This window comes from Bos grunniens, chromosome 12 (genome assembly GCF_055505025.1).
Source record: "Bos grunniens cultivar Pamir isolate PY7600 chromosome 12, Bosgru_T2T1.0, whole genome shotgun sequence".
NCBI classification, from domain to species: domain Eukaryota; kingdom Metazoa; phylum Chordata; class Mammalia; order Artiodactyla; family Bovidae; genus Bos; species Bos grunniens.
The window spans coordinates 33,827,599-33,853,886 of record NC_141176.1 but is presented as its reverse complement, the minus strand read 5'-3'; the positions used below and the strand labels follow the sequence as shown (position 1 = coordinate 33,853,886).

Below are 26,288 nucleotides of genomic sequence, written 5' to 3'. Positions count from 1 at the left end.
TCATGCATTGAACTTGGACTGGTGATCTGTATCACATATGATAATATATATGTTTCAGTGCTATTCTCTCAAATCATCCCACCCTCGCCTTCTCCCACAGAGTCCAAAAGTGTTCCTTACATCTGTCTCTTTTGCTGTCTCTCATATATGGTCATCATTACCATCTTTCTAAATTCTATATATATGCATTAATATACTGTACTGGTGTTTTCTTTCTGAATTACTTCACTCTGTGTAATAGGCTCCAGTTTCATCCACCTCATAAGAACTGATTCAAATGCATTCTTTTTAATAGCTGAGTAATAATCCATTGTGTATATGTACCACAGCTTTCTTATCCATTCGTCTGCCGATGGACAGACTGCTTGGTCTAGGCTGCTTCCGTGTCCTAGCTATAGTAAACAGTGCAATAGTTTATTTCTATAAACTTATTTTCACATCCAGAGACAGATGACCCTTTTTGTACATAGGGTGCTGCTGGCTGAGTCCTAAGACCATGTCATACTCTGGACCCAGAGCATTAGGCATGTCAGTTTGTTTAATCTTAGATCAGCCCTCTGATTTCAGGAGTGTTGTTTTCATTTTACCCACAAGAAAGGCCTAAGAGACTCCAAAATACCCCCAGAGTAGGTGGTGGCCCAGGATTTATATCCCCGGGTGCTGAAACTTCGGCACGGACTGCAGATTCAGAAACACAGATGTGATGTTTCTGTTGTCTTCTTTGTTCCTCTTGTTTCTGCCTGTCCCCTTGGCCCACCCCCACCTCCTTTTCTCATCGTTGCTCCGGTTTCATCTTTAAGAAGGTTGTAGGGCTGTGGAATTTTGTCATATCCTGTGTTCTCATTCTGAGGTCTACCACCATGGCTGGGCTTGTGAGCTTAGCCAGTAGAAATGATGGGAATGGGTAGTGATGGGGGGAGGTGGGTAAGGGGGTGCCCAGGGCAGGAAGTAGAAAGGGATTCATGGTGAAGAATGGGGAGGGGCCCGAGCCTGGGGGCCCCTCTGAATGTGGCTGCGTACCCTAAACACATGTGTTTTCAGCGGGCTCACTTCTGCTAACACTTTCTCAATTTACATATGTAAGGACTAGGCAAAATGGCTGGAATCAAGGCTCATACCACCTGGATCCCTGCCAGCTTTTATTTCGGGCTGACAATATTTTGGATGTAATACAAGATTTATAGTTGTTTGTTTCTTCTAATGAGGTGGCAAGATAAAGCTGCATCTGTTACAGCTGTTCAGCACAGGATATCTGAATATTGGTTTCCTTTATATAAAGAAACATGAAACATGAAAACATAAAACTTTACAACTCTGAAAATCAGGGGAACTATTGAGCTGATGATTGGTCTCATCATGAATAAACTTCTGTTATTGTGTTGGTGGGTGTGGAAGGGAGACATGAGGCATGAAAGGGTAGACTGGCATGTGAAATTGGTGAGTAAATATTCTGTTTTTTCTCTGAAACTTCTGGGGCAAATGAATCACACCCTGCATTTGGAGCGTCTCCAATGCCTGCCCAAGTGCCTGCTGGTCACAGGATGAGTGCTGGGGTGCCACCCCTCACAGCACCTGCCAACACAGGTCCCCAAGGCATCTGCAGCCCTGGGTGTGTCCCCCTCTCCTCCCAACTTTATCCTAAATGGAGCTTATTGATCTGATGCTTTTGTTTGCAGGAGAAATTGTTTTCTCCTTCAATCAAACCATATTGAAACAGAGAGAGAAACAGGAGCTGAAAGATTTAAAGGTGAAACTTGTGGGCATTAACTTTTTTCTCTGTAATTAGATAACCAAGTGGTGCAAGTCATCATGATACAGACTAGAAGGAGGCTTTCTTTCCTTCTTATTTTTCTGCAGTACTTTTGACCCTGTTCTATTGCCAAGTAAATTCAGCTTGGCTTGGAGAAGAGCCACACAGATGGAAAATAGTGGGAAGACAGTAAATAAATGTACGATAAATGGCAGGGTTACCACTGTTGCTTGACGTTACGGGGATTTGTACGATCGATCTTATTTTATCTCAGGAGGAACAGATTTCATGTTAATGAGGTTGGCAGGTGGTCTTGAATCATGAGATTTCAAAAATCTGGAAGAACAGAACTATTATAATTATACCTTAAGGATTAAAAATATAGGCAGGAAATAACAAAATGAGATACAGCTTGAAAAACGCACACTAATACGACTGGGGAAAAATAATGTAAAGTGCAGGATCCAAGTGAACAGAAGAAATGTGTTCTAAACTGCCAGAGAGCAGCAATATTTGGAAGTCTCCATCAGACTGTGTAATACACTACAGTGGTCTGGCCATCAGGGCCACCTACGTTGCACATCCTCAATAAAGAGGTGGTTTAGTTTGCAGAGAGATGACCAGCAGTGCTGAAGTTAGTTTCCATCATTTCACTGTTTAAGAGACAAGGAGATTGGAAGGCGCTGATTGGTAGACGTTAGCATGACCCTAGGGAGGATGGAAATGGAGATGAAGACTAACCTGAGCCCATGATCGTCGGGTCGGTCCAAAGAGATGGACCTCAGAGAAGTTCAGGGGGCAAAATCAACAAGATGAAGCTCTAAGAAGGAGGGAGAAGTTGAAGATGGGCCACCGCTGGGGAAGCAGGTCATGATGAACATCCGCAGGAGAGGCTGAAGGAGGCAAGTCAGAGTTGGCAGAGTTGGCAGTTGACTTTTGGCAGAGACTAAACGTATGTTCAATTGTAGGAGTTTCTAGTATCCAAATCAATGTTTAGGTCCAGCTGGGTTGGTCTAGCAAACTGAATAAAGTGTTCGAGGTTGATATGAAACATCAGTTATTACGTTGCGTTGACCTTTCCTCCCCCAAAACTGAAAAATGCAAGAATCTCAACTTGGGCAAAACAAGGGAAACCAGTTATTTAAGCATCTTTTTTCTTTTCACAAGACTGTTTCTTCACCTTTCTTTTTTTAAATTTAATTTATTTATTTTTGACTGCTGGATCGTCATTGCATCGCACAGGCTTTCTATAGTTGTGATTGGTGAGGGCTCCTCACTGGTTGCGGTGCATGGGCTTCTTCTTACAGTGGCTTCTGTTGTCGTGGAGCACAGGCTTCAGTAGCTGTGGCACACGGGCTTAGTTGCCCGTGGCATGTGATATCTTCCTGGACCAGGAATCAAACCTGTGTCCCCTGCATTGGCAGGTGTATTCTCAAACACTGGACCACCAGGGAAGCACCCCCCTTTCTTAACTACAGCTATAGTAAATAAAGCTATTTCAGTCATCACACATTTAAAACCATGCGTAGTTGCTATGAACTACCTAAGAAAACAACTATTTAAAACAACACTTATATAAGTTCTCATCATTTTAGTTTTGTAGGATAGACCTTTGTCTGCAACGAAATAGTTTAAAAATCAACGAATTCTAGGATGTCATGGGAACTTTGCTGTGTACTAGATGTAAACCTCACATTCTAAGGACATTGATGATGTGTGAGGTTGAAATCAGATTGCTGCTTTGTTTCTTAAGATACTGGAATTTTCCCCCTAGATAGTAATTAGCAGCTAATGTGCAGAGTATCCGGAATAGAAGTGTTCCTAGAATAGCTGAAATACACATGCAAGCAAAATTTTAGCTTTTAAGTTTAAATGCTTAGGGATGTTGAATTACTGACATTCAATTAAAATACAACCCTTTACAAAACGAGGCCTGGATGTCATGGTATTTTGGGGGAGAAGGCTGGACCCCGAAACCAGGAGAGTTGTGTTCTGGGGTTGGACCTGCCCTTTACATGTGTGAGCTCTGACAAGGCTCTGGTCACAACTGAGCTGATCACCTGAGGGCATGTGCTTGGGCGTCTCTCCTTCACTGTAGAGATTCCGGTGTGGATGCTTACTGAGGGAAACCCCAGCAGCCTTCCTTCCAGGTCTTTCTAAGAGTCAGTTTCTCAGGGTGCGTGTGAGGTACATGAGATAAAGGGCATTGTTCATGTCTGTAGCAACCACATGGCTAAAGCAGACAGCACATGGGGACAGCGTAAGGAAGAATTAGGACAGGTGAGGGGCTGGGAGTTGCTGAGGCTCTCTACTTTGCAGAGTATTTCCTGCTCCTCTCACCATCATTAGTGTCTCCCCTGTTGGCATCGTTTATCTTTTCAAAAGGGGAATCCATAGTAGGCTGTGATGCCCACACGTATTTGACTTGACACCCCCTTTTTTATCAGCAGTAAATCTTTGGGGCCTTTTACTCAGAGGAATGTACCTCAGGAAGGGAAGCCATAACCAGAGATTTTACAGTAGGTGGAGGAAGCAGAGGTTTGGAAATGGCCTTCAGAGGCTGAGGAGAAGGCGGCTGCTGCCCCTTTCAATCTGAAGGAGTGAAATGTGAGACCGTGGGGGAACCTTGTATCCTGAGATACAAGGGTGCCCCTTGTATCACAGGACTTCCTGGAGGAGCTAGGTTCCAGTTTGAGAGGTGGAGGGATCTTGAAGAGGTGGAAGATTTAGGGGTGTTGTGGATTGAGTTGTCTCCCCAAATCCTTGTGTTTAAGTCCAGACCTGCCCTGTTCCTCAGACCGTGACCTTAGTGGGAAGAGTCATTCTGATGTAATTAATTAAATTAGTTAAATTAAGGTGAGGTCATTAGGATACCAGAGAAGGCGATGGCACCCCACTCCAGTACTCTTGCCTAGAAAATCCCATGGACGGAGGAGCCTGGTAGGCTGCAGTCCATGGGGTCGCAGAGAGTCGGACATGACTGAACGACTTCACTTTCACTTTTCACTTTCACTTTTCACTTTCATGCATTGGAGAAGGAAATGGCAACCCACTCCAGTGTTCTTGCCTGGAGAATCCCAGGGATGGGGGAGCCTGGTGGGCTGCCATCTATGGGGTCACACACAGTCGGACATGACTGAAGCAACTTAGCAGCAGCAGCAGCAGCATTAGGATACATCCTGATCCAGGATGACTTTATATAAAGGGATAATTTGGACAGAGAGAGGAACATGGTCAGGATATCGTGTGGTGATAAATACAGAAGTTGGAGCAATGCTTCTGCAAGCCAAGGAATGTCAAGAGTTGCCAGCAAACCACCAGAAGTGAGGAGAGGGGCCCAAAACAGTCTCCCTTGGAGCTTCAGGAGGAACCTGCCAACTACCTGATGGAGCCTTCCAGCCTCCCGGACTCTGACACAGTACACTTCTGTTGTTTAAGCTGCCCAGGTATGTACCTTGTTATGGCAGCCCCAGCAAACTAACCTAAGGGGAGATGGTGACATGAAGAAGTGCTTTCTTTTAATTTATTTTTAATTGGAGGATAATTGTTTTACAATATTGTGTTGGTTTCTGCCATACACCAACACGAATCAGCCATAGATATACACATGTCCCCTCCCTCTTGAACCTCCCTCCCACCTGACCCCCGTCCCACCCCTCTAGGTTGTCACAGAGCACCACTTTGAGCTCCCTGCATCATACAGCAAATTCCCACTGACTGTTTTACATATGGCAATGCATGTGTTTCCACGCCACTCTCTCAATCCATCCCACAGTCTCCTTCCCCGACCGTGTCCACGAGTCTGTTCTCTATGTCCTTACCCCAAGATCCTTGCTGAGGGGTGGGCAGTCTGGTCACGAAAAGGAAGCTCAAAGAGTCAGCTCGTGGGTATGGAGGAGATGAACACAGTGTGTGTGGGTGGTCACGGAATCTGGTAACACAACTCCACTTTCGCATGTGGCATCTACCAGTCACGTGTTTCATTTGTAATGGGAGACTTTGCATCAGCTTCCAGCATGTGTTGGGTTGGAAAAGAAACATTAGACCAGTGTGTGTCGGGGTGTTCAGCAGCGCCACTGAAAGGGTTCTGCGGCGATTTGTTCTAAAGCTTTCAACAAGTTGATCAATTTCACCCACTTCACCTGTTGCTGAGTTTTTCTTAACCTTAGCAAGAATGCTAATTAGTTGTGAAAACCTATATTGATAAATGAGGTGAAGGCCCTTGAGAAGCATGCTTTCTGTCGGTTAGCAGTTGATTTATTCATCGATGGAATGTCCTTGGAAAAAGCATTTTGGGTTAGAAGCAAAGTATTTTGAAATGCTGTAGGATGTAAGTTAATCCTGTGACTACATCTATTACTTAGGAAGAAAAAAGTATATACTGTCTTCTAGCGTGGCAGCAACATTTAAAGTCATTCATTATCTTCTGTGGATGTGGTAATTTTTACAAGCTAACATCTTCCAACAAGGGCCCCAGTCTTGCGAGACGGAAGAGACTGAAAAAGAACTCATAGAAATGGGAGCAAGAAGGGTGGTTGTCAGGGGCTGGAGAGCAAGGGCGAGGGGAGATGTCGGCCAAGAAATACAAACACGCGTCTGTCAGATGAATAAGTTCTAGGGACCTAACGCACCCTAGGTATGAATTTTCTTAGACCATCGTGCAACTTTTCCTGACAGCAGTGGAAAAGGAAGTGTTCCCTGTGTAAATAAATGAGTACAGTTTTGACATTCGGTAGCATTTATTATTAACAACCTTCGGTGCCATTTAGTGCTCCTCATTGTTGGCAGTCTCTTTGAATTTCAACATACCCAATGTGCATAGAAAACAAGCATATGGTTTCAAACTACTCAACTTATAAACCAATCTGAATACAGTAGATTTTTTTTTTTTACGCTGAAACTGTCAGTGGAATATATTTCTTTGTTCTCTTCTGGGTTTTCTTTCACCGTCCCCCTGCCCTCCTGCCTCTCTCCTCCTCTGTGTGTATGTGTGTGTGTGTGTGTGTCTGTATGTGTGAGTGAGGTTCATTCTACCCAAATATGCAGGGGTGTGGGGTCAGAGACACTGCTGGGCAATGAATGCTGTGTGTGGTTTTGCACATGTCATTTCAAATGCACTTTCCTTGGTCCCTTCAAAAGGACTAAGATGGCTGAAGGGGAGAGCTTAATCTGTATAAATATGGTTCCATAACTTGAGATTATGGGATCATTTCAGTTGCATCTGTGGTAGTGATAATTAGAAAGTAATTGCAAACTGTTAATTAGATTGAGAAAGGAGATGGTACTGTGGATTCTAGCTCAACTGTGTCCTTATTATGTGATCTTCGTTAGAAATCTCAAAGCCACTGTAGTCAGAGTGACTTACCTCAGATAGTGTAACAACAACCACATTACAAAGTGTGCTGTGAAATTAATGTGTACTTGTCTGAAGGGAAATAATGGAGTTTTCTTAATTCTTTGCTGATTAGACACAGATTGCAGTTCAGAGGAAAGGATCTTAGATATTGGGTTGGCTAACTCAATATGTCTTTCAAGGATACAGTCCCATGTCCTGCAGATGATAAAAGGGAAATTGTAAGTCAGAGAAAGACAAATTCTGTGTGCTATCACATATATGGAATCTGAAAAAGCTGAACTCATAGATATGGGAATGAGAAGGGTGGTTGTCAGGGGCTGGGGAGCAGGTTCAAGGGGAGATGTTGGCCAGACAATACAAACATGCATTTGTAAGATAAATAAGTTCTGGGACCTAATGCACAGAGTACTGATTGTAGCTGATACGCTGTATTATATACTTGAAAGTTGCTGACAGTCAATCTTAAAAATTGTCTCTACAAAAAAGAAAAAAGAAATGGTAATTATGTGACGTGATGCAGGTGTGAGCCAAGCTAATAATTTTGTAGTGTATCAGTGTACCAAATCAACATGTTATATGCCTTAATGTAACATATCAATTATATCTCAGTAAAGCTGAAGGGGGAGGGAAATGAACACCTTTTGAGAAAACCCTAGTGACTGTATGGTTGTGTTAAGTGGCTGGGAGGAGAAAGGAGGAGAGTGCTAGGGCAGGGGCCCACCTGTTCTAATTTGGCTTTGGAATTTTCAAGATAAGGAGGGAGCGTGGATGGTATATAATTTACCTTCCCGCTTGTTTTCCTCAGGCTGATGACAAGCCCTGTGCTTTAAGCTGCAGACTGCTTGATGTCAACAGGAGTCACGTGCTAGTGACAGGGGAGCCAGCCTAAAATTTAAAGTCAAGTCCTTTATACTATTAATGTATCTTTATTTATAGCCCATCTTGTTTCTGATACCCTATGTGAGGTGCTTGAATTCGATTTGGTGTCACCTTCAGGATTATCTCAGGAAGAGTTAGAATATTTCATTCGCTTGGTCTAAGTCCACTGATGCTCAGTATTATATCCACCTATGACTGAAGGTGGAATTTTCCTGGCAACTGGGGATGTGCTGGGGAATTTACATGTAGAGGAATATGAATTCAGGCAGGGCAGAGTTGATACAAAAATAAGGTAATATTTAAGGAATGAAATGAATATTACATGAATGAAGTAAGTGCCAGTGTCAGTTTCTAATGTGATTAGGACTTTCATTGCTTCTTCTTTTCAAAAATAGTTTTTAAGCAAGCAAACAAAGAATACCTGAGTTTCACCCTCCTGTTCAGTTTCCTAGAAATGCAATGTTGTTTTTTTTTGGTGCCAAAAAAGATATTTTAGTCAAAGAGAAATAGTGTTTCAGAAGTAGATCTCCCTAGTTTGGACAGAAAGCTGAACATGGGGCTAGATCCCACACGTCTGTGCTTTCCAGGATTTTCACCATGCTCTGGGTATCTTTTAGGGCCAAGTTCTCATTCTCGTGCAGTGAGCCTTTGTTACAGCTTCATTCGTACCCCAGAGACTGCCACCATTGAAATAATGCTTTTCAGAAAAGACTTTAAAATCCACATAATATCATTCATGTTCATCATGTTTTCAGCTGCAATTTGTTTGCTCGCTGATACCCTCAAGGCACTAATGATAAAACCAATTCAAGTCCAAAAACCTAAAGACAAAACTCCAGGTGGAACAGGGCAGACTGATCCAGAGCTCTCAGGCTATTGGTGGGCTCTGCAATGGACTTGGGCTTCAGGCAGGATGGATAACATGGTGTGGGTGCCTCCCTGGTTATTGAACTTGGGAAAAGAAAAAGAGTGGTGCTTGCCCACAGTTAAAGTTCCTTAGAGTAAAGTGGTCACAAGAATTTGAATCTGAACTTGGAAGGATTTCAAACAGTCCCTTTCTGTACACGTAACAGTCTCTTTCTTTTAAAGGAAAATATTTGAGATGACTTTGTATGTTATGGGGCTTCCCAGGTAGCTCAGCGGGTAAAGAATCTGCCTGTAATGCAGGAGACCCGGATTTGATCCCTGGGTCAGAAACATCCCCTGGAGGAGGGCATGGCAACTCACTCCAGTATTCTTGCCTGGATAGATCCCAAGGACAGAGGAGACTGGCGGGCTACCGTCCATGGGTCGTAAAGAGTCAGACATGACTGAAGTGACTGACACATGTATATTGTAGGTGTTCAAATACTTGTGAGATTATATTATAGTTAGAAAGAAATGAACCCAGGTTGAGTCTATTGTGTTCTTTGCTCATTCATTGCACATTGAGGATCAGGTTATCAAAACGAAACTTTACAGCGCATCCTCTGCCTTGGATGGACACTGTTTAACCCTCAACAACAATAACAATGCGTAGCAAAGCAAGCATTTCCTTAATAGCTGCAACCTGACAGTCCCGGCTCAGAGTGTTGAGAGAGAATTGCATTTAAGTCTGAGCTGTATAAACAGGTCAGAGTGAAAGCCAATTTTTACAACCAGAGTGAAAATCACTGTGGAGTAAGTATTTCTTAATTTCATATTTTAAACATTGTGCTGTCATCTCTGGCTCTTCCATCTGGGCTTTCAAAACACCCCTGTGGCCAGAGCGTCTTAGATTGGAGGCATTTAGTTCGTTTGGGGGAATCCCAGGGTCTGCTGGGATCATGTTCACATCTCCCCACTTCCTCTGTAGAATGAGACGCTTCTTTCGCAGGTTTTCTGATCTCACCCAAGGGTTTTCCAATTGTTTTTTTTTTTTTTTTTAACAAGGGATGATGTTGCCATCTTCAAAAAGCTTTAGAAGGGTAATTTTGGTTTTGTATACACATAGGAGAAAGGAAAAATAGGGATCAAGAGATACATCCATCTCATCTATTATCCACTAGTAGTAATAAGGAATTCAAGCCTGCTAGAACCAGCTTAAGCCGGAAAACACGCTGCTACATCCATGATCTTTGGACTCATAAGGGGCAGGATTGTGGGCAGGTCAGAAGAAGAGTCAGTTTCCTGCATTCCCCAGTCTTTATGGTCTTTCCACAGAAGAGTTTAAGGAATTCTATTTTAATTTTTTTGGCGGAAGTAGTAAAGGGCATTGTGATGTCTTACATCCCGGAGGACCTTTGCAGAAGAATAGCTGCCCTTAAGGCCACTTGAGAAGGAGTCTTTAGGATACAGTGGCATCGATGTGACACTGGAGGTGATGCGCCAGCACGGAGGGGAGCTGGCCACGTGGAACGTCTCCCAGGAAGAGGGACCACTCGGGATGGTCTAGCGAGGACCAGTACAGACTGTGCAGTGAGGCATGTAGCTCGTGTGGAGTTTAGATACCTGCTTTGTGTATACGTTCATTTCCGCTTTGGCAATCTACTCCAGTACTATTGCCCGGAAAATCCCATGGACAGAGGAGCCTGTAGGCTACAGTCCATGGGGTCACAAAGAGTCGGACATGACTGAGCGACTTCACATTCACGTTCCCGTTCATTTCCGCCTAAGACCCTGCAGGCATGCCTCATCATCTCCATTGTACAGACCAGGAAAGAGCAGCAGTGAGCAATACCACGGGCACAGAAATACATTTAAACATGATACTGAATTAACTAAGAAAGGTTCCCTGGGGATATAAAATTAGCCAATTTTGATTTTCTGGTAGGCTGACATTTTTAGCTGGTTCTATTCAGGTGTTTTTCTATAAGTACAATATGTGAATGAGTTTTGTTTCATTACAGAACGATTTACTGGGTTTAAAAAAAAAATCGATTCAGCTAATGATTGAGAAAATCCGAGGGTTCATTTCTAACATGTTTGTAGTTCATTTTGATTTGAAAGTCAGTTTGGTTTAAATTCAAGTTTCTTAGTTCATAGAAAAAAACATTCAGTAGAGATCTGTTTGTACTTTAATAGTTTTAGCTCTGTGTTTTCAAAGCAGTATGTGTAGATAGTACTGTACATTGTAAATGAGCTAAATAGTTTGCGAAAATCTCACTCATAGTAAAAGTTATTTTTTGGTGAAAGGAGACAGTGAGATTCTCCCCCCACCACACACACACACCCTATGCTGTTTCATGTTGAAGATCCTTCAACAAACTGGCCAGCCTTCTGCCTACCCATTTAGAAAGATCTTTGAAACTGACCTGATTTTTCTCCTCACTACACATCTGAATTTTCTTAAGCTTTTGGAACTTTTTTTTTTTCTGTTGTAAATGTTATATAAACTCTTTGGTTGGACCCTTGAATGAAATGTTATGACATTTAAGGGGAAAAAATCCTATAAGCATTAATCAATGGAAGCTATTTGTTGCTTTTTCATTCGACTCCATCCTGCTTTCATCCTGACATACACCATCCTGGAGGCGGTGGCTGCTTGTTTAATTGTTTAGCACAGAACGTGGTTTGATCTCTTTCTTGTGCTTTCAGTCCTGATAAATTAATCAAAAGAAGTTACTGCACTGCTGGGCATTAGCATGGGTTTAGATGTTTCTGCCTCAGAGCCTGTTCATCAACTAAAATGCTTTTAAGCCCCAGAAGGAGAGTAAACAGTATGGCTGTGACCGCTTTGAGGTGACCCATGACCTTGTGACCTGCTTGCATTTGTGAAGGGGTCTGTTTGTATTAGCAGTTATTTCTGGTTTGGGTAATAGCGTTTTCAAGATGTCTTTTCTGTTCTTTCTCTTTGAATGTTTTTAGTATCTGCAGAGAGCCAGCCCACCATCATTCCCACATGTACATACCATGGGCTTTTCCATAGACCTACTGCATAGCACAGGGAACTTTCTTCCGTATCTTGTAATAACGTATAATGCAAAAGAATCTGAAAAAAGAATATATACATATGTATAACTGAATCACTTCACTGTACACTTGAAACTAATACAATATTGTAAATTATTACACCTCAATTTTTATAAGGGCTTCTCTTGTGTCTCAGCTGGTAAAGAATCTGCCTGCAATGCGGGAGACCTGGGTTTGATCCCTGGGTTGGGAAGATCCTCTGGAGAAGGGAAAGGCTACCCACTCCAGTATTCTGGCCTGGAGAATCCCATAGTTATTGGGGTCGCAAAGAGTCGGACACGACTTTCATGTTTAAAAGACATAGAGGTCAGAATACAGGAACCAAGTTTGGTTCTATGCCAAGATTTTTAGGAAGTTTGAGAGCTAACATAGGTAATCAGTGTTTGTCCTTGAAAGATGATGAACTTATAACTTCAATAACACCATTCTAGAGAGAAGTTATCAGACTAGTTTTTAGTAACATCTAATTGTGGGTCCTTAACAAAGGTTTGTCTAGTCAAGGCTATGGTTTTTCCTGTGGTCATGTATGGATGTGAGAGTTGGACTGTGAAGAAGGCTAAGCACTGAAGAATTGATGCTTTTGAACTGTGGTGTTGGAGAAGACTCTTGAGAGTCCCTTGGACTGCAAGGAGATCCAACCAGTCCATTCTGAAGGAGATCAGCCCTGGGATTTCTTTGGAAGGAATGATGCTAAAGCTGAAACTCCAGTACTTTGGCCACCTCATGCGAAGAGTTGACTCATTGGAAAAGACTCTGATGCTGGGAGGGATTGGGGGCAGGAGGAGAAGGGGACGACAGAGGATGAGATGGCTGGATGGCATCACTGACTCGATGGACGTGAGTCTCAGTGAACTCCGGGAGTTGGTGATGGACAGGGAGGCCTGGCGTGCTGTGATTCACGGGGTCGCAAAGAGTCGGACACGACTGAGCGACTGATCTGATCTGAGCATTGTTTTTCCTTCCAGTAGATAAAAGTTGACACTTATTATTGTTGGCACATTTTGTGCTAAGCATTGTACCAGGCACTGAGAATACAAAAGAAAATCATCTTTAATTTTTACTTTTTGGCCGCACTGCACAACACGTGGGATCTTAGTTCCCCGACCAGGGATTGAACCCTGCCCCCTGCTGTGGAAGCTCGGAGTCTTAACCGCTGGACCACCAGGGATGTCCTCCTAAGGAAAGTCATCTTTGCCTTTAGGAACTAGACAACAGAAACATAAATGGTCACTTCAGGGTGATGGGGTGACGGTTCTGATTGAGATATTTACCAGGTGACCACAGGAGGGTGGTGGAGGGTGGCTGGGCTAGTTGGTGGGTGGGCCAGATAAGGAGAGTCACTGGGGTAGACCTCTCTCAAAGAGGAGGTGACCTTGGAACTGGTTTTCAGAATGGGAAGAAGTGACCTGAGGGGAAACAGGAAACTGCGGGTTCAGGGCAGGGGGTGGGGTGGCGTTGGTCAGGAGAAGAAGCAGGCACAGGAACGTGAGTGGGTGGGTGGGGGGTGTAGATGGCACGTAGTTCTGGGCGCCAGAGTTCTCAGAGGGAGGCAGTGTCTGGAGGGAACAGCCTTGATTCAGGGGATGATCAGGAAACCTCTTACTTCAAAAACAGGAATTTATTGTAATTTAATATCGTGGTCTGCACTCAGAGAAAGAAAGGAGAGATTACGTGTTTGAAATATTAATTTGCAAGTCAAATGCAGAAGAGAGTCAAAAGAGAAAATTAAACTAGGTATACCCAGGAAAACACAATTCTAGATATAAAACACCATAGTCTCCTCAGAGTCCATGACTCCTGCATATTTTTAAGTTTTGTTGAGCTATAATTGATAGACCAAAGCTGCACACAGGTAGTGTGTACAGTGTGAACTTGGACATATGCAAATGACCATGAAACCATCACCACCATCAGGGTACCAGACACACCCATCATGAGCACAGCTGATCAGGGATCCTCCTGAGAGGTGAGCTGCTGGCCGTGGGCTCATTCCTGGTGGGGAGAGGCAGGGTGTTTAGGGAAAGGTCCGCTGGGCATAGTAGTCCCAAGAGTAGAGCAAGGCTGCTGGGTGGACAAACCTGTGATGCTTGCTCATTTTTTTTTTTTCTGGAAAAAACATTAAAACAGGAAGTTTTGAATATTACGGAGAAAAAACAATTACTTCAGGTAACTATAATAGTGCCTCCTTAGTTTCTGTTCATTGTTATCTAAAATCTACTTAAAAAAATATTACTTGTGTGTAGAGATATCCTACTTGCATCTACAAAATTTCTGTTTTGAAAGAATTTCAGAAGGGAAAAATAGAATCCTTTGGGGATTATGTTGATAGTTCAGCAAAGCATATAGTAGCAACATACCCATTTTTAAAGCCTGCTGCTGCTGCTGCTGCTAAGTCGCTTCAGTCGTGTCCGACTCTGTGCGACCCTATAGACAGCAGACCACCAGGCTCCACATCCCTGGGATTCTCCAGGCAAGAACACTGGAGTGGGTTGCCATCGCCTTCTCCGTTTTAAAGCCTAAGAATGTGTTCTTCTGTTGGGCCCAAGTCTAAAAGTGAAGTGAGTTTTCTGACTGCATCCTAGTGGATCAGAAAACTGAGAGGCTCTGGGGCTCCGTGAACTCAGGCAGCCATGCTGTCTGCAGCGGATGATTGCGTGTCTTCCTGGTGAAATTGAGCTTTCATTGTGGATCTGATTTGTTGTTCAGTTGCTAAGTCATGTCTGACTCTTTGCAACCCTGTGGACTACATACAGCACGCTAGCCTTCCCTATCCCTCACTATCTCACAGAGTTTGCTCAAACTCATGTGCATTGAGTTGGTGATGCCATCCGGCCATTTCATCCTCTGTCATCCCCTTCTCCTCCTGCCCTCAATCTTTCCCAGCATCAGGGTCTTTTCCAGTGAGTCAGCTCTTCACATCAGGTGGTCAAAGAGCTTCAGCTTCAGCATCAGCCCTTCCAATGAGTATTCAGGGTTGCTTTCCTTTAGGATTAACTGGTTTGATCTCCTTGCTGTCCAAGGGACTCTCAAGTTGATGGGTTCTCTGATTCTCCTGGAACCTTCTCTGTGGTTATTTGAAGATAACTAAGTTAACCTCCTACACTCTTGGTTTATTTTAATCTCATCCAAGGGTAGTGAGCGAGCCTGAGATTATATGTAAAAAATCATGCCCATCATGTGGGTTGCCATTTCCTTTTCCAGGGGATCTTCCTGACCCAGGGATCAAACCTGAGTTTCCTGTATCTCCTGCATTGCAGGCAGATTCTTTTCCTGCTGAGTCACTGGGGAAGCCTGAATACCCTGTGGTGTAGTATAACTCAGGTGGCTGCGATCTGGGCCAAAGGTGGTCATTAAAGGAGTAGAGGAGTGTGGAATAAGTGAGGCTTTTGATGATTGTTCATCAGCTTTTGTTTTTTTTAAAAAAAGTACCCAACACAGTGAACAGTGCTCTCACCATGATGACACCTTGACCTGTCTGCTGTTTACTTTCTCAGCAGAAGTTCCTGGAGTTGAGTTGCCTGTTCAGAAGTGATACCTGGTTATGTCACCCCATTGGTAGTATTTTAAGGGGCTGCACGTGTACCCATACATCATCACTGTGTATTTTTAGTCTATTTAGTTTTTGCCAAATTCTGTTCAAAACACTCCCTCCATGTGAAGACTTTTGGGCTATTTGGTCACTGTCTCTGGCCATCCTTTCAGGATGAGCTCAGAGAAGGGTTCCTTTTATATGATTGTCCCTAACATCTCTTTACTCACCACCCTCTGCTGTGTCCTTGGCTGAACTGTGATGTCCTGGTCACTTTCGTTGTCCCCCCCAACTAGGGTGACAAATAAGCAGCTCTTATCTCTCCTGCTGGAGTATGGCATCCTGGGGGCAGGGCTGGGGTCTGGCTCACCATGGGGTCTTTGGCCCTCCCATGGGACTCTTCCCCAGGGTGGGACTGCAGCTCATGTGCCGAGAGAAGGCACAGACCAGGTGGGTGCCACCTTGGAACCACAGATCAGAGACCTGCTGGCAGGACGATCACAGCACGTGTCAGATCACTGGGTGAGTAAAACACACAGGTGAAGCTGGGAGGTGGCATCACAGACAGCCCGGGGGATGCACATGGGAGCCCATGAGCTGGGTGATTCTCCTGGGTGTGGTCCTGCAGCTGCCCACCCCAACTCGACCACCCCCGCCACCACACACACACATGTATAAAACCCTCTCCAGCTCCTTCAGCCAACAGCCCAGAGCTGAATCCTTTGAGTGTTGGCGGAATGTTCTGTGTGTGTGTGTGTGGTAGGCTGCTTCCTCTTCTCTCGATGAGCACCATACTGCCTTCCTCACATACCAGGGTGACATGCAGCTGTAGGTGCGGAGACTCGTTCTGATGGGACAGGTCCATCCACAAGCGTCATGAGAGTGGACCACGTACCCAGGAGTGTGGTGACCACTGGTGTTATGTTGGGAAACAGCGCGTGTGGTGCTGCCTTGGGGAGATGGAAACAGGAACGCCAGCCTCAGTGTGGAAGGACAGGGTCTCCATGCCTGTGATGTCACTTCCCAGCTTGTCTTTCAGGGACGAGATGTCTGAGAACTGGCAGCCCCACCAGGGACCCGTAATGATGCTTTGGAGTGAAGGGTCTCCCTGCCTGTGAAGGGTGTCCTTTTCCCCTGGGCGTGGTGAGGGAGTGTGCAGGAAAAGAGGTACCACACCTGCATCAAAACAACCTCCTCAAAGTCAGAACGAGTTTATTTCCTTGATTAACGTGCATCTGGAAGAAATAGAAAATGGCTATTTCCGATTACCATTAAAATGTACTAAGCCAACATTCATGTATATTTTTCTCTCCTTCATTCACTCAAGGACTTGAAAAGAAACCACTTCCCTTGCATTTACCACCATGTCTGTGTGATTTATGGACTTCCCAGGTGGTGCTAGTGGTAAAGAACCCACCTGCCAATGCACAAGACACAAGAGACGCAGGTTCGATCCCTGGGTTTGGAAGATGCCCTGGAGAAGGAAATGGCAACCCACTCCAGTATTCTTACGTGGGAAATCCCATGGACAGAGGAACCTGACGCGCTCTAGTCCATGGGGTCACAAAGAGTTGGACATGACTGAGTGACTGAGCACACACACACACACACACTGTGTGATTTATTCCAAGAGCTGCCGGGTGCCCTGCAGATGCATCTGATTCAGTGGGGATTGATGTCCCACCTCATCACTGCAGCGCCTCAGCAGCTAGGAGGATGTCTCTATATGTCCAACTTAATTGCCAGATGCATTTATATTGGTCAACCAGTTGGCCGCAGTCTGTGTAGCTGGATTGTTAACATATATATTCTTTTGTTCAACTAATGACCTAAATTTTATAGCATGTGGATAAAAAGTGTCCCCACATGTAGAAAGGAAACTGACAGAGCATGTCGGTGTCTCATTAAACTAACTGGCCCTGGCCTCTGGGGATATCTGTGAGCAAGTCCGACAGAGTGGGCTTATCCCCATGCTGATGGCCCAGATCCATCAAGTGGTTATCTCTCCAGGAAGCAGCAGCCTTCTGTTTGCTTCTTAGGGAAACTCCAACTTTTAAACATTTCAAACAGAAAAAAAAAAAAAAAACCCCTCTGTGATGTGTGTGTGTGTGTGTGTGTGTGGCGGCGGATGGGGGTGGGAGCATTGAGGAGGTGCTGCTTTTGCAAATATGACTTAATAGGCTGCAGCTAGCTTCTTGGAAACCAAACCATCTTTTCAGTAATGTTGAAAAGCCTTTCCCTTCGACTGAAAATGCCTTTGACTTTAGAAGAACTCTGCTTAGAGTTTTGTGGCTCCATCGAGCCCCGTGTGAGGGAGCACATAGTGGGGAATTGTCTGATGGCACAGAGGCATACATCATTTTAGCTCTTAAAATTGTATCAGAGATGAAGAACACATTCACATTCTAATTTAATGTCTTTCTGTGACTTTAATCATCATCTCAGAAATGAAGTGCTTTTTAGATTCGGTTGTCTTTTACTATGAAAGTGAGTGTTGTTTGCTCAGTCATGTCCTACTCTCTGTGACCCCACAGACTATAGCCTGCCAGGCTCCTCTGTCCATGGGATTCCCCAGGCAAGAATACTGAAATGGGTAGCCATTCCTTTCTCCAGGGTACCTTACTGGACCAGGGATTGAACTGGGGTCTCCTGCATTGCAGACTGATTCTTTACTGTCTGAGGCACCAGGCACCAGCAGATTATCTCTGATATAAGAGAAGAATCACAGATTTTGTTAGTATCATAGGGTAATTGAGAATGGTCATCTACTGGAGGGGGTAGTTTTATTTCTGACTTGTTCACTGGTATTATCTTACATAGCTAGAGCTATTTGACATTATTTTATATGTTTCTATCCATTTTCTTTGGAAAGCGTAAAACGGGGTCTATAAACTTTCACTTGTATTAATTGCACCCCAGCTGGGTTATAGTTTGCTGTTTTGTTTTGATTTTGGAGCTGAGAGCAAGGAGGATGATGTGGGGTCTGAATGAAGAGAACCAGGCTTCTGAGTTTGAGGTCACTTGGGGAGGAGGTTGTGCTTATGGCGGCTGCACATACATTAGTGGGATTTGTCACTGAATCTAGGGAACAACGGGCATTGTTTTAGGGCATGAGGATGGAGTGGGCTCATCGTACAGTGGTGATGGTTCAGAAAAAGCTGGTGTTATTTCACCTCCATCTTCAGATGCAGGCCTTCTGCTCAGCTCCCCACTTCCTCTGGGACAGAGCTGCTGAGCGACAGGTGCTGACACTGACAAGGTCGCTCATTCCTCGTTTGCTGTTTCCTCCGTGCATATCCATCCCCACAGCACACAGCAGAGGGGCTTCCATCACTTCTGCAGCCTTGGTCACGAGGGTAAATGAGCTGAAGCCCTTGTGTGCCAAGCACATTGTTGGGTGTGTGGACAGTTGAAAAAGGGGAGACATAGTCTTCACTCTGCAAGACCTGAAATCTTGCTTGTGCTTACTTACATTCATATTCAGTAGGTATGAATAGTAGTGTAAATGATTATACTATTCAATGGGTTGGTGCAGAAAGAAACCGTATATTAAATTATACATGGAGACGTCCGACACAGGACTTTAGGGCAAGGGCTAATAAATTCAATAAACCATCAGCAGTAAGAATAGAAGAGTTTTCTTTGAGCCAAAGTGAGGACAATAGCCCGGAAGCCTGATTCCCACATGACGCTGAGAAACTGCTCTGGAGAAGCAGGGTTCTCAGCACAGTTTTATATCTTGTCAGAACAAAGAGCATTCAACAAGCCAGGGATACATTTCTTCAGGGTTTCAAATCACAGACCAGCCTGACGTCCACGGAGAGTCGGCATGACCTTGGCACCTGGGAGGGAGCCTTACCATCAAAGGAGGACCAGCACCAGTGTCCCGGGAAGGGAGGCGTTTAATCTTTATTTTGAACGTGGACAATTCTTCACTTCTGGTCAGTGTGTGCTTCTCTTTGATAATTAAAGCAGATGTACAGTGTATGTTTGATAGGCCACAAACAGGCTGTTCTAGTTAGCATCCAATTCAAGTCAACTCATTCAAGTGAACTCAGAATGACTTCCCCAGACCTCAATAGGTGAACATTTATTTTTTTATTTTGAAAAACAGGCTGGTAGAGATTTAATTTTATATACCATATAGTTCCCCTCTTAAACGCATACAGTTCAGTGGGTTTTAGTATATTCACAAGTATGCAGCCATCAGCACAGTCAACTTTAGAACGTTTTCATCACCTCAGAAAAAAACCCCTTTCGCTGTCACCCCACTAACCCACCAAAGTACAAGCAGGAGATGGAGAACCAGAAGGCAAAGTAGCTTTGTTTGAGTTTTGTTACATTGTTTGAAAAACATATAACAACACAGAAGGTATCATACTTCAGAGTCTGTCTGTAGTTCAGTAGGTCCCCTACACAGGAACCTTCAAGTTGCAGACTTTCAAAGATGCAAATGTGCGTTCCATAAACATCAGGCATGAGTGACATTGCACCTGGCCCTTCATCTCCAATTGCTGACGACCCTTCAGCTCTACCATGTCCCACCTCCTCTCCCCGCTCCAGTTAGTAACTCTTCTGGTCTGGTCTCTTGATGCCAGCCCCTGTGTGCCAGCTGTTGTACTGGACTACTGTACTTTTCAAGGTACTGTGCTATAAGATTCAAATGTTTCCTTTGTTTTTCATGCACTGTCTGTGTGAAAAGTATTATAAACCTATTACAGTACAGTACTATATAGCCAATTGTGTCACTTGGGTACCTAGGCTATCTGCTGAATTTAGAACAAATTGGATTTAACAAATACGCTCTCGGAATAGAACTCATTTGTATGTAAGGGATGTATTTACCTATTCAGTTTAATTCGACACTCTGGGGATGCGTGTGTATGTGTAAATGAACTGAAGAGTTTGGGTGTTCGCTGTGACACTGATCTAGTCTCGTGCCCCCGACACATCCTCTTGGTTGGGGGCCACTTGTTTGGCTGCGAGGTGGGTGGAATCATAAGGTTGCATCAAGGCTTTTGTGAGCCGAGAACTCAGACCCGTCTTCATGGAGCTGGGAGCCCCTCTAAGGGAGCATCTCCCTGCCACACACATCTCAAGAGTCTCAGCTGGAACTTCGTTTTCTCTCTCTCCCTGACCCCAGTCTGGTACCAGCCCTAGCCCTGCAGTCAGGTGTCTGGTGAGTTCTCTCTTGGTCCTCGTTACAAGCTCAGCATCAAGGTGCTCTGCCCTGAGGCAGTGTGGTCCTGCCAGACAAGGTGGGCCTGGCAGATGCTGGCGGCACCGACCCACTACCAGCCTGTAAACGGCAGGCTTGATTCTTTGGCAGTGGCACGAGAGGTTGCAAAAAGGTGGTAACCTGATACATGTGGTTGTTGGTGAATTCATTTCCTCTGAAAGTACCAGGTGGAATCAAAGGTTGTGATTTGGGCTTCTCTGCACAGGCAAACGAATCCTCTTAATCTTGCACTTTCTTTAATCAAACTGCAAGATGAACATTATTCACTTAGCATGCTAAGTGTGTCCTTGAACATGAAATTAAAACTGTTCATTATAATTAAGAAGGAGGAAATGGGGAACTGTGTTTGAAGTCCCAAAGAATCATTTAAAAAATGGATGATTCAGCAAATGTTCATTTATTACCTGTTGTGTTTGGTGCTGTAAAGCAGGTCCCAAACACTGGATAGCTCAGAGCCCAGGTGTGGAGACAGAAGTGCATACTACACTTCAGATGAGGCTTTATCTGAAGAAGCACTATGATGATAGCCTCGATCAGCTCAAAGAACGAGTTACAGATACAGCTTTGCAGTAGACTTGGTTGACTGCGGTCATAGTTCATTTCCTCTGGGGGTGCACATGCCTTAAGGCCCACGTCCTCTCTTTACACAAACCCCCATGGATGTTCACTATACCAGGTGTGCCCACCAGCCCAGGACCTCCTGCCCCATGTGCTTGATGGCTTGCCATATCTCTCTTGATGGCAGGCCATAAAGTCCTCTGTCCAGGACTTTAGCAGGTGTCCAGAGCCATCAAGAATCATTTTTGGGCTCTGTTTGGGGAGTGGTAGAATGCTTTTTTTCCAGTAGCCTTTATTTTTAGAAGTTTTAGGCTCACAGGAAATGAAGGAAAGGTCTAGATATCCCCCTGTCCCCCTGCCCCACACATGCATGGCTTCCCCCACTATCAACATCTATCACCCAGCAGCCATAGCTGACGGTAGGATTCTCTCTTAGTGTTGTACATCCTATGGGTTTGGATGAATGTACCTCCTGGTTTACACACGTTTACTTGTATGGTCATAAAAAGGGAAGCATATTATTTCCTGCTATCGAGACCAAGAATTAGTGGTTTTTATTAAATATGCATTGTATTGCATGCATGCTCAGTCATGTCTGACACTTTGCAACCCCATGGACTGTAACCCACTAGGCTCCTCTGTCCATGGGATTTTCCAGGCAAGAAGACTGGAGTGGGTTGCCATTTCCTTCTCCAGTTTATTAAATATAAACTTTAGCTTTGAGAAGGGTCTGTGTTATTTAAAAGAAAGACCTTTGTTTAGTTCACTTCTTTTCCCACCCAACAAATCCCACTCTCAAATTTTTAAAAAAAGGACAGGAGAGAGAGGCATTGATTTGTGCACTAACCCCCTAGGCATGGGAACCTGGCCTGGCTACCACCATCCCCGGGCCTCTCAGCACTCTTGGCTGTTTGGATTAGGACTGGAGTGAAGGTCAGTGGTGAAATGGCTGCCTTCTTTTCACAGAGTATGAGCAGTTAGACCTTGCCTTGCTTGTTGATCATTAACCAGGTGGGGGCCTTTGTTCCAGGCACAGGTGATGGGCAGGTGTGATTAAGGTCATTCTCTTAAGCACCTTGGTCGTCATTCATTTTCAGCCTTGCAGCGTCTCATGATGCCTGGTCCTGATGGAGCCGTCAGCTTGCTCCGAGACATCAAAACTCAAGCCCTTCTCAGCTTTCTTCCCAACTGTATTTCCTATACCCACCTGCCCTGGAGCTGAGGCCAGGCATGCTGTTTTGAAATAGTAGTGAAATTTACAGTGGGGAGTAGTTAATGTATGTTAGCTTCAAGAAAGCAGACACTCCTGAGAGGGTCTTGGGGGCCTTAATAAAGCATTTCAAGGAAGCAGAGTATCGAATTTATGCTTTTTGTGCTAAAAACATTAAGGTATTTAAATGTGCTATTCTAATCCCTCTTGCAGCCTGGGAACAGGAGGATCCTATATCTTTTATTTAAATCCCAGCCTTCCTCTACTGCGCCTAGTATAGGAAGAAACAGACACTAACCAGTCAACTTCAGTGAATATAAAACTCAGTGTCATTCACAACATACAACCTAGTAAAGTTTTTATAAAATGCAGTTGCCCAGATCTTAATCGATTTGACACCATTTGGTGTCAATGTTGGGTTTTCAGAAGCCAGCCTCCTGTCTGAGCACCTCTTGAGTTGCTCTGTGATAAAATTGTCATGGACACAAGTGCAGATGATAAATCCTGAACCCACAAGCTGGGTATCCTGATTTCAAAGGGAGCCCTTTCTCAGTTGCAGAGTAAGCTGATCTTTAGCCAGGGTGTCCTCCCTTTACCAAGAGCACTTCTGAAAGCCTGAGTTGCCAGGCAGCATTTACAGCCCTGGTGCAGGATCAGGTTATAAAGGTTTTGTTCTCTTCATAAAGAAGATCAGGTTCCCTCTGACTCACGCTGTGGGATGCCTGGTCTTTCCCCCTGGAGGCTGGGGAGCAAGATGGGCCGTTAGCGGGCAGATAGTCACTGAGGTCAGTGATAAATATTAATAGATGGCCTCATCTCCACATTACGTGATAGCATCCTTCCTTTTAAAATTCCTGTTTATTGAGGAAATTTTCAGTGTTTGTAATCAAGATGTAGAGGTCATATAAAGCTGACCTCAGAGGACCAGAAAATCTGGTCTTGAAATTTTTCATCCTTAAATCTTGGGTAATGCATCCCAGTGAAAGTTCCCCGGGCGAGTTTGTTTTTCAAGGTCCAACACTAAATGTAGGAGAATCAGGACTGTATTTTGTGCTGTGTGTGTGTGTGTGTGTGTGTGTACAGCTCTAAGATAGTCAGGGATCCCTCCAGATTTTATATGATTATTAAATATAAAATGAGGTAAATGAACCTTTTAAACAAGGATATTATCAGTAGAAAAGGTTGATGTATTGTTATAGCAGTCAGTTTATATAAATAGTATTTTTTAAAAGCCTCTCAAGTTCTTTTTTTTGCTTCTGTCCTCCTCCCTTCCCACTTTTGCCCCCTCCCCTCCCCTTCCTCCCTCTTTTCCTCCTTCTTGGTAGAGTTTGAAGATGAGCTCAACTTCAGCTTTTGAAAGTTGAGTTTTACCCGAAGCATCTTTTCTGGAGTGTGGAATCATTTTTACTTACCATTTATGGAAAATGAATACTGAGACCATGTTGAAAATCATCTTTGTACCTGTAGAATGCTGCAGAAATGTTACACTTTCTGCAGTTTGAATTTAATATCTGCCCACATATATGTATTAAGTTCCTAAAGTGACTATAGAATTGTCCCAGCAGGATATAAAGCAAAATGACAGGGCTCCTCCCTGCTTTCCTCCAACCCCCGCAGAGCCAGATTTGTCATATTGTGCCCAAAGCACACACGCAACCTCCGCTGTCATCAGAGGGAGACCACCTTATGGCTGAAACTGGCAAAATGCAGGAAATGTTATCAAAACGTGTGCATTTCAGCCATACCAAAATAAGTAACGGTGCTGGCACACCTGGGTTCTTGGCTTCATTTCTTAGCAAATCCAGTGGCATGTTGGCCTGTGTGTCATAGCGTTGGCTGGGCAGCATCAGGGTTCATCGTTAATTCATGCAGTTGTTTGTCACCAGTAATGAGATTCCGCGTTTTATTCAGTCAGCAAATTTAGTGCTTATTCTACTAACCTCTGCATTGATCGTTCTTAGTGCAAAGGCACTGAAGAGTTGGAGGTTTCAATAGAGTGTGATTTCAGACTGAAATCCTTGTGCAGAGAGCAAATACCCGGTGAAGTGCTTAAACAGACCTTGTTTGGAGGACTTGCATCACCCGACATCCCGAGACTGTTTGTAGAGACTTGGTGAGCCAGTGTCTGCTCCACCCTCTAAGTGCTTGTTTAAGATGATACTCAGGGCCTCACCGTCGGCTTATCATAGTCAAAGCACAGTGATGGAGAGAGGCCCGGGGTGGAGTGGGGGAGGGGGAGTGGGAAGAGACCAGGCTTACGTGCTAGCCCCAGGAGAGCCCTACGAGAGGCCTAAGAGCGCTGGCAGCTATATGTCACTAAGAGCTGTCACAAAAAGCCTGTAGTTAGTCTATAATGTTTCCAGGAATGTTGGTAGGAAACAGAATCAAGACCCTTGGCCTGTTTAGTCAGGAAGCTTGTAAACAGCGTCCATTCCTGGATCACAGGTGGTGGGGGAGGGTGCTTTTATCTACTTCTGAGGGTGTCAAGTTTAGATCTTACAGAGGCGTCTGGTCATTTTTTGAATGCTTTCATTCACCATGTTTCTAGGTCTGTTACTTATACAGAAGTTAACGTATTTTTGTGTAGGCCGAAGAGTATTTTTTCCCCTGTTATTCATAGTATGGTTAGAGACGTAATTAATCTTAGAGCCGTGATTATGGTGGTTAGTCCCCATGGATTGAAAGTCCACTGCATGAATTGTTGGATTAGCAGTGAGGCTGGGGGGAGGGCCAGGCAGGATGAGTAAGGAAAGGTGAAAGAGACAAACACACACACCCGGCAGAAAGGATGTGCTCAGTCACACTGAGTATATATTAATTAGGGTTCATAGAAGGAAATGCAGTTTAGGGACTAGCACTTCAAGTGCTGGTGGCCCCTCTGTGGTCTCTCATCCTTCCCGCTCTTTTATGAGGTCGGAGGAGGAATAGTAACTTCAGTCCTATGGCATTTTGTAGAAAACCTCCCCTTTTATATTACCAATCAGATGTGGTTTTGAAATTTTTTAAACTTTTATTTTATATTGGAGTGTAATTTACAATGTTGTGTTAGTTTCAAGTGTGCAATACAGAGTCAAGCATGACTGGAACAACTTAGCACACACGTGCCATATACTAGTCATTTTGAAAAGTAAAAGTGAAAGTGTTAGTCGCTCAGTTGTGTCCACTCTTTGCAACCTCATGAACTGTAGCCCACCAGGCTCCTCTGTCCATGGAATTCTTTAGGAAAGAATACTGGAGTGGGTAGCCATTCCCTTCTCCAGGGGATCTTCCCAACCCAGGGATCAAACTCAGGTCTCCTGCATTCTAGGCAGATTCTTTACCATCTGAGCCACCATGCTTTATTATCTGGTTTTATACTCTGAACAAACACTTCATCATAGCTGATGGTGCTGTGTTTTGGACCCCATAGATTTATACTGCTCTTTCCCCCAGGTGGGCTATGGAAAAGAGCCCACTGTCTTTGACTCTCCGTGGAAATAGCCCCTCTCAGGTGCCAGTTGCACACCATCTCCTTTGGGGCTGGGCTTCTACAAGTTCGGTGTCAGTGGACCTTCTGTCCTGGGATTGCCCGTCTTCAGCCCTTCTGCCTTGGCTGCCCTTCAAACGCTACCTCCATCTCCAGGGTGGAGATGGAGACCTCTTTCTTCTTTCCTCTCACACTAGTCCTCTTTTCTGCACTTCTCAAGCCCTGCCAATTTTTCATTCCCTTTTCTGAAAGCAGGTTTTGTAGAAAATTCCCTTGCCCGCTCTGTTACATATGATGGACGGCAAAGCAAAACGAATCTGTGCTAGTTTTCTGATTTATTGGGAAGACCTATCCCAAGACCTCTGTGAGCA

The 26,288-nt window shown here is 44.4% G+C and overlaps 1 protein-coding gene across 2 annotated transcripts in view; it reads left to right on the top strand.

Annotated features, from left to right (window-relative positions):
• The window catches only part of ATP8A2 (ATPase phospholipid transporting 8A2), a 492,224-nt gene that overhangs the window by 246,989 nt on the left and 218,947 nt on the right, over window positions 1–26,288 (top strand). The gene's annotated exons all lie outside the window — the stretch shown is intronic.